The sequence below is a fragment of the Lolium perenne genome, chromosome 4, assembly GCF_019359855.2.
Source record: "Lolium perenne isolate Kyuss_39 chromosome 4, Kyuss_2.0, whole genome shotgun sequence".
NCBI lineage: Eukaryota > Viridiplantae > Streptophyta > Magnoliopsida > Poales > Poaceae > Lolium > Lolium perenne.
The window spans coordinates 48050677-48058248 of NC_067247.2; positions in this window are offsets into that span (position 1 = coordinate 48050677).

Here is a 7572-nt window from a genome sequence, read left to right on the forward strand (position 1 = left end):
CAATATAAGTCATATTTGACTCGATGAAATGTGCCATTCCAACAGCCGGAAAAGCACTCGACAATATATTCTCAGAACGCCAAAGTTGCGATCAATTTCTGAATGCCGCAAATTTGCGAAGGTAAGACCCCAGATCCGTTCACGGGCGTGGCATCGCCGAAGACTGCGCTCACATTTTTATCCGTATCAACGTATACGAAGAAAAATCCTAACGGACGCGTTAGGTACTCGATAAATTTGACTGGGACTCGACAGAATGGTAAGACCTTAAGCGGCACCTGTCGAAGTTTACACCAGTATCCCGAGATCATGTCCAGGGACGTGGTCTTGAAGTAGGTTTTTGCGGATTGCCACTAGAGCAGTTAACTAGTACCTGACCCGTCAGATGAACTAGCCCCAACTACCATTATCCCTGTACAATATAGAATTTCATGTGAAGAAATATAAAAAAGTTAAAGCTCTCGAATAAAAATAAACAGTGGAGATTTTCCCTGACTCTACGATTCAAGCAAAATCTCGGGGGCTACTGACATAAGCATCCCAAATGGGCCTGCCGAAATTAGTACCCGGGGTTTACTGAAGGCCCAATATCCGAAGAATAAGAAGATTCGGGAGCCCAAGATGTATTAAGGAAAGTTAGAATTGTAATAGGAAGTGTTATTTGTAAATCTGGCGGGATGAGTTAGAAACCGTCCCGGACTCTGTAGCTTGTACAAAACGAAGCCCTCGGCTCCGCCTCCTATATAAAGGGGGAGTCGAGGGACGAAGAGGCAATCGAATCATTGTTACAAACTCTAGTTTTCATAATCGTCGAGTACTTTTCGGCTGAAACCTTCGAGATCTACTTGCCCTCTACTTCAAACTAAACCCTAGCCTACAATCCATAGGCATTGACAAGTTGATACCCTGTCACTTAGAGCCCGATATTGATCACAAAACTCATCGGTAATCTGTAGCACTTCTTCCATCATGGGGAAGGAGTCGAGGCTAAGAGCGGGTGGTATAGGTCCCTGCAGGTTATGAGAAAAAGAACGTCGAGTGTCAACAGATCCCACCAAGATTTGCTTGCTCCCTCCGGCTTGCTGCTCTTGTCTTGATGGCACCTCCTTCACTTCTTCCTCCGAAAGCCCCTTGCCCTTGTTGTTGGAGGCCATGGTGCTTCTAGACCGAAAACAGATCCTGGCAGAAACAGCTCGAAACAAAACACGTCGAGAACACAATATACGGACCTCCAGGGGTCCGGGGGATTATATAGCAAAAAAAATTCACGACAAACGGAAAGTACCAGATCGAACCAGAGTCGGAAAGGGGCGATGGGGCGGCCAAACCATAGGTCGGCGCGGGCCCAGGCTTGGCCGCGCCGGCCTATGGTGGCGCCCCCTCGTGCGTCCTTTCCACTCCGTTTCGAACTCGTAATTTTTCATATTTTCCTAAAACAGCAAAAATATTGTTCGGAAAGTAAATTGCGTACTTTTCATTACCAAGATCAAGTACCTATTCAAAGTCGAGTTAAGTGACCGTCAATTTGCCCTTTGATGTAAGCTTCCGGTGTTTCCACTTGAATAATATCAATATCAACATTATAGGAATCACCTGAGATATAATGCTTGAGTCTCTGTCCATTCACCACTTGCGTAGCATTGCCTTGAAGAGAGCTAATTTTGATTGCTCCTGAACGATACACCTCCTCGACAACATATGGTCCTTCCCATTTCGAGAGTAATTTCCCTGCAAAGAATCTGAGACGAGACCGATACAATAGGACTTTATCCCCAATATTAAATTCTCTTTTGATAATCCTCCTATCATGCCATTTTTTAACTTTCTCCTTAAAGAGTTTAGCATTTTCATAAGCTTCACTTCTCCATTCATCTAGAGAACTCAATTGCAACAACCTCTTATCACCGGCAAGTTTAGGATCTTTATTTAATTCTCTAACAGCCCAATAAGCTTTGTGCTCTAGTTCTAAAGGTAAATGACAAGCTTTCCCATAAACCATTTTATAAGGTGACATTCCCATGGGATTTTTATAAGCAGTTCTATAAGCCCATAGTGCATCCTTCAATTTACTAGCCCAATTCTTTCTAGTTTTATTAACGGTCTTTCCCAAAATAGATTTAATCTCTCTATTTGATAATTCTACTTGACCACTAGTTTGAGGATGATAAGCGGAAGCAATTCTATGATTAATACCATACTTAGCAAGGGTTTTTCTAAAGGGATTTCTAGTTTCGTGCCCCTGGTTCGTTAGTTGTACTCAGTTTTCCCCAGTCCCTTAGTTTTTCCTCAGTTTTCCCCTCCTCTAGTTTGAAACACGCACAAGTGCTGGAACGGCCGGTAGCCGTCAGGTCAGAGGCCTTGACCGTTAGTCTGACCGGGTGGGGCCGCACAGGGGCAGCTCCTCCCTGACCGTCTCGTGCTGACGGGTAGGGTCAGGAGACACGTCGGAGCAGCCATCCATCTATCGCTGACGTGTGGGCCGTTTTATTTCATGATTTTATACGCGGTGCTGCCAATGACAAATGGGGCCGCTCTATAGGGCTGCCGCAGCCAATGACCAGTGGGGTCGTATATTTTTCAGTAAAAGACATATATTGCCGCTCTGTGGGGCTGCCGCAGCCAATGACCAGTGGGGTCGTCTATTTATTTAGGGAAACTCATATATTGCCGCTCTGTGGGGCCTCCGCAGCCAATGACCAGTGGGGTCGTCTATTTTTCAGGAAAAGACATATATTGCCGCTCTGTGGGGCTGCCGCAGCCAATGACCAGTGGGGTCGTCTATTTATTTAGAGAAACTCATATATTGCCGCTCTGTGGGGCCTCCGCAGCCAATGACCAGTGGGGTAGTCTATTTTTCAGGAAAAGACATATATTGCCGCTACGTGGCTGCCGCAGCCAATGACCGGTGGGGTCGTCTATTTATTTAGAGAAACTCATATATTGCCGCTACGTGGGGCTGCCGCAGCCAATGACCGGTGGGGTCGCTCTATTTATTTATAGAGAAAAAATCATATCTTGCCGTTCGATATATGTCTTTAGAGAATATCATAGAGAGAAGCAACAAGTTCGCTAATTAATTATTCTTAAGCTAGACCGGAGAACCGGCGCAGCTCGTTCCCCACCGTCGGACGGAGCAGCCATCGCCGGCGGCGCGCTGGCGCCTCGTCGCGCCGCCGGCTCATCCCGGCGGCGTCGGACGAATCATGCGGCGCTGCACGTCAACCACGGCTCCAGCACTTGTTTCGTCCGCACGCATTGTACCCACCGCAGGAAAGTCCGCCGCAAGCAGATCCGCCGCCCACGACGACCGGGATTTGTTCCGCGCACCAATTGGTAGACCTCCGCTTCGCCTCCCCCGCCCCTAATCGATTCGGTTCCCGTAATTTATTGGAGTTTGCAGGTACGAAATAGTCCTCAATGTCTCGTCAGAAGCGGGTACACCGGCGAGGGTGGGGATTCGATCATGTCGTGGCCACGTTCTACTTCTCCTACCTCGTCGGAAGTGCAGGTATATAGCTTCAGCTCTCTGTACTACCGTTGAATTTGAAGTTCCGCCATGGCCTGTTGGGGTGTTTTCGGTTGTTCTTTTTCCATTATTGTTACGATTAGCCGTGCAAGCCGATGATCCATGGTACATTGCATACCAAGATGAATCAACCCGGTGGGGTAGCGAGAGGATGGATTTGGAGGAGAAGGTGGCCAATTTAGGTGATGAATTGGCCCGTAAAAACCTGATGATATTCGAGCTGAAGCGTATTGTGGATGAAGAAAAGAAGAATTCAGAGCTTATTCGCAAGGAGAAGTTGAGAGTTGAGACAGATCTTGCCGTATTTGATCAAGTGGTAGAAAATCTAGAACATGAACTAAAAGTGATGGGAGAGGAGAAAAGTAGATTCATACGTGCAGTTTTATTAGGTGTCATCCCTGTCCTAGCGGTTATGTGGTTCTCGTAGACGATTTAGTATAGAATTGTTATTCAAGAGATGGCTCTAACCACCGTATTTTGTTGTGGCTCTAAGCACCGTATTTCGGTGTACAATTTCCTACTTGTGCTAAGTAATGTGCACGATAATTTTAGCAAGGGATCCCAAAAGTGAAAGCATGTACCAGCCTCCGGATCAAATACATATCAATATCTTCCCAATCAAGTTGGGATAGAATTCAAATCATACATACGGATGTACATGGACACATCAAGAACGTGAAGAAGCTTTTTTTGAGACGGAGGTAGTAGTTCGAATTTATAATAATTTATCCCAATTTGCGAGCGTCGAACACGGTCGCGCAGCGATGGGCAAGAAAGGCCGGGACGACGGGCTGAGGGGTGGTCATCTGCGCCATCAAACGTTGAAGCGATGTTATCGGCGATGGCTTCAATGTTCGTGGCATCGATGACCACTGTCGGAACCGCCGCTGTCTTGGTGTTCTTCATCAGCGACGGATCTGCGGAGGGCTGGATCGGCGGCTTTGCAGCGCGGTTGTAGACGATGGCTTCAATCGTCTTGGCATCGATTCGCACTCTCGGCACCGGAAGTGAGACATCAACAGTTCGACATTGAAGGCTGGGTCTGCGCCGTCGAAGCGATGTTGTAGGCGATGGCTTCAATGTTCGTGGCATCGATGACCACATCGGCACGGCCGCCGTCTTGGTGTTCTTCATCATTCAACAGATCTGAGAATAGAATCGAAAGTGAGACAGAGAGAGACATTTCAACTATTTCTGACGGTTAGATCCTCACCGGCACTCTTAGATCCACGGCGCACGCACGGTTAGATGCACGCCGCCGCACGCACGGTTAGATCCGCGCCGCCGCACGCCGACGCACGCACGGTTAGATCCGCGCCGCCGCACGCCGCCGCACGCACGGTTAGATCTGCACCGCCGCACGCACGGTTAGATCCGCGCGCCGCACGCCGCCGCACGCACGGTTAGATCTGCGCCGCCGCACGCCGCCGCACGCACGGTTAGATCCGCGCCGCCGCGACCGCCGTAGTAAGAGAGGAAATACGAGAGAGGAGGATGCGACTGGAATATGCGACTGCCAGGGTTGGTAGGTATGTGCTCTGCTCTTGTCTCCGTATGCGTCCATCGTGGTAGAGAGAGATACAGGCCGTCCGATCATAAATGATCGAACGGTGCAAGCGTTCGTTGAGCTTTCAACTAACCAAGATCCGTGTGACATACATCTCGACCAATCAGAGATCAGCCAGTGAGTACAAGTTAGGAAAACTGAGTAGAACTAAGAGGGGGAAAAGTGAGGAAATGTTTATCGGAAGGGCAAAACTGAGTATGACTGAGTAAAACAAGTGGGCCCGGAGGGGGAAAACTGAGTAATACTAAGTAAAACAGGGGCACCCAAATAATAAACGGACTAAGGGAAATTGAAGCTTTTGGCATAAAAATTGTAAAATTGTGCTATTTGAACAATATATTACATTTTGGCCGACTAGATATTGTTTGCAACTCAAAGATACACAAGTGTGACGAATTTGGACTCATTTGGACAAAGTTTGTAAGCATAGTGGGTATTTGGGAGGTGTATTGAGCAAGTAAAGCCCTGCATCTTCATATCTAGTAGCTCATGGACTAGGAAGTGGTTTTGAAGCTTTTGGCATATCTAGTATCTCTATATTTCCTTTTCCATTATTATTTCTCTAGGTTGTAGGTAACATAACAAGGCTCCATGGGAAGGTTCCACCATGTTTTGAATTATTTTGAATTGAACCCTAAAACCCTAAAACCCTAAAACCCTAAAATGATAAATGTGGCTTAAATGTGGCATACAAATTGTTCATACAAATTCAAATTGTTCAACACAAAGGGATCCCCAATACAAAGGGAACCACAATACAAATTGTTCATACAAATTCAAATTGTTCAACACAAAGGCATCCCCAATACAAATTGTTCAACACAAAGGCATCCCCAATACAAATTGTTCAACACAAAGGGATCCCCAATACAAAGGGAACCACAATACAAATTGTTCATACAAATTCAAATTAGTTGTTCAGAATAAAATCTTTCTCTTGCTCTGGTGTGACTAGGGGCCACCACCTTACTCCGGTAACCCTACCAGGGATATTACCTGTCTACCTTCCTTTGCCCTCTTTCTTGTTCTTCTTCTTCTCGCAAAGCTTGTGCTTTTTCTTCCGCCATGTACTCTTCGAAGTTAGCATCTATCATGGCCTTACTACTTTCGAGGCATTCTCGACTATCATTCCCTCTCCTCTAGACTCATCGGTTGAAGCCATTCTACATCCATCTGTTCCCTCTGCTCTCGATCCATCGGTTCAATCTCCTCATGTTCAATTGCTGCTTCAATCTCCTCTCGCATTTGCTGCTTCAATCTCCTCATGTTGAACTGCTGCTTCAATCTCCTCTCGCATTTGCCGCTTCAATCACCTCATGTTGAATTGTTGCTTCAATCTCAAGTTGAATTGCTGCTTCATTCTCCTCTCGCATTTTCTCGCTCTCCCTTTGATCTTCCATTCCAAAAGCTGGGTCAACTCCATTTTTACAAATCCTAGCAATGTGTCCAGGGATTCCACAACGTTTGCACTTACGTTTCGAATCGGTGCACCACCCTCTCGCACTAGCTCGATCCTATTCTTCCTCGGCCTACCTGCCGGTCTAGTCAATACCGGAGAGTACGCTTTGAAGCCCGGATCGACTTTCATCCATTGGTCTTTTCCCAACAAGGTAGGAACATTCATAGCATATGCAGCCCTAAATTTGGCAACAGAGAAATACTCGACACATACCGATCAACTTCACCATCTTCACCCCCTATAACACTCATGAAAAACAATGCGTGTATGCAGGGTATCCCACGGATCTGCCATCCCCTACAATGGCATGTCCTATCAACCAAACTCACTGGATACGTCCACTGCCTGTTTGACTGTCAGTGTAGGTTACCTCAGCCTCCATTCCTTTTCTGACGCATTGCATCCTCAATTGTTTTGCCCTCTCATGCAAAGACTTAATCAAAGATGGGAGCATGAGATGGCCAACATAATTTGTGGATGCAATTCTTTGACGCAGATCGATCTTTATCATGATCATCTCGCCTAATCTTATCAAATATTTGCCACAGCATAAGCCCTTTCAATGACTTGACCTTTGAATTGAAACTCTCCGCAAGGTTACTTGTTACATAGTCTACCTTGCAAATTTCATTGAATTGGCTTCTTGACCACACCCTACCATGATGTTCATCCAAGTACTCCTTCACCCCAGGTTTTTGTTTATACAACACATCCAAATGAAACAGATGCTTCCTGGAGCTGCATGTGTATGAAGCTGGCCATAGGTTGTCAAGAAAAACTTTACCCTTGAATTTCTTTGTAAAATTCTGTACCAAGTGTCGCATACATTCCCTATGCTCCACTCCAGTGGAATACTGCTTCTACCGCAGCCTCCAAACCTTTGCAAGCGTCTGTGTGGATAACAAGTCCCGGTGGATGACCTATAAGATCGCGCAAATTCTGCGAGAAACCAAGTCCAACTTTCCTGTGACTCAACCTCCAAAACCCCATAAGCAACAGGGAACATCCAATTATGTCCAT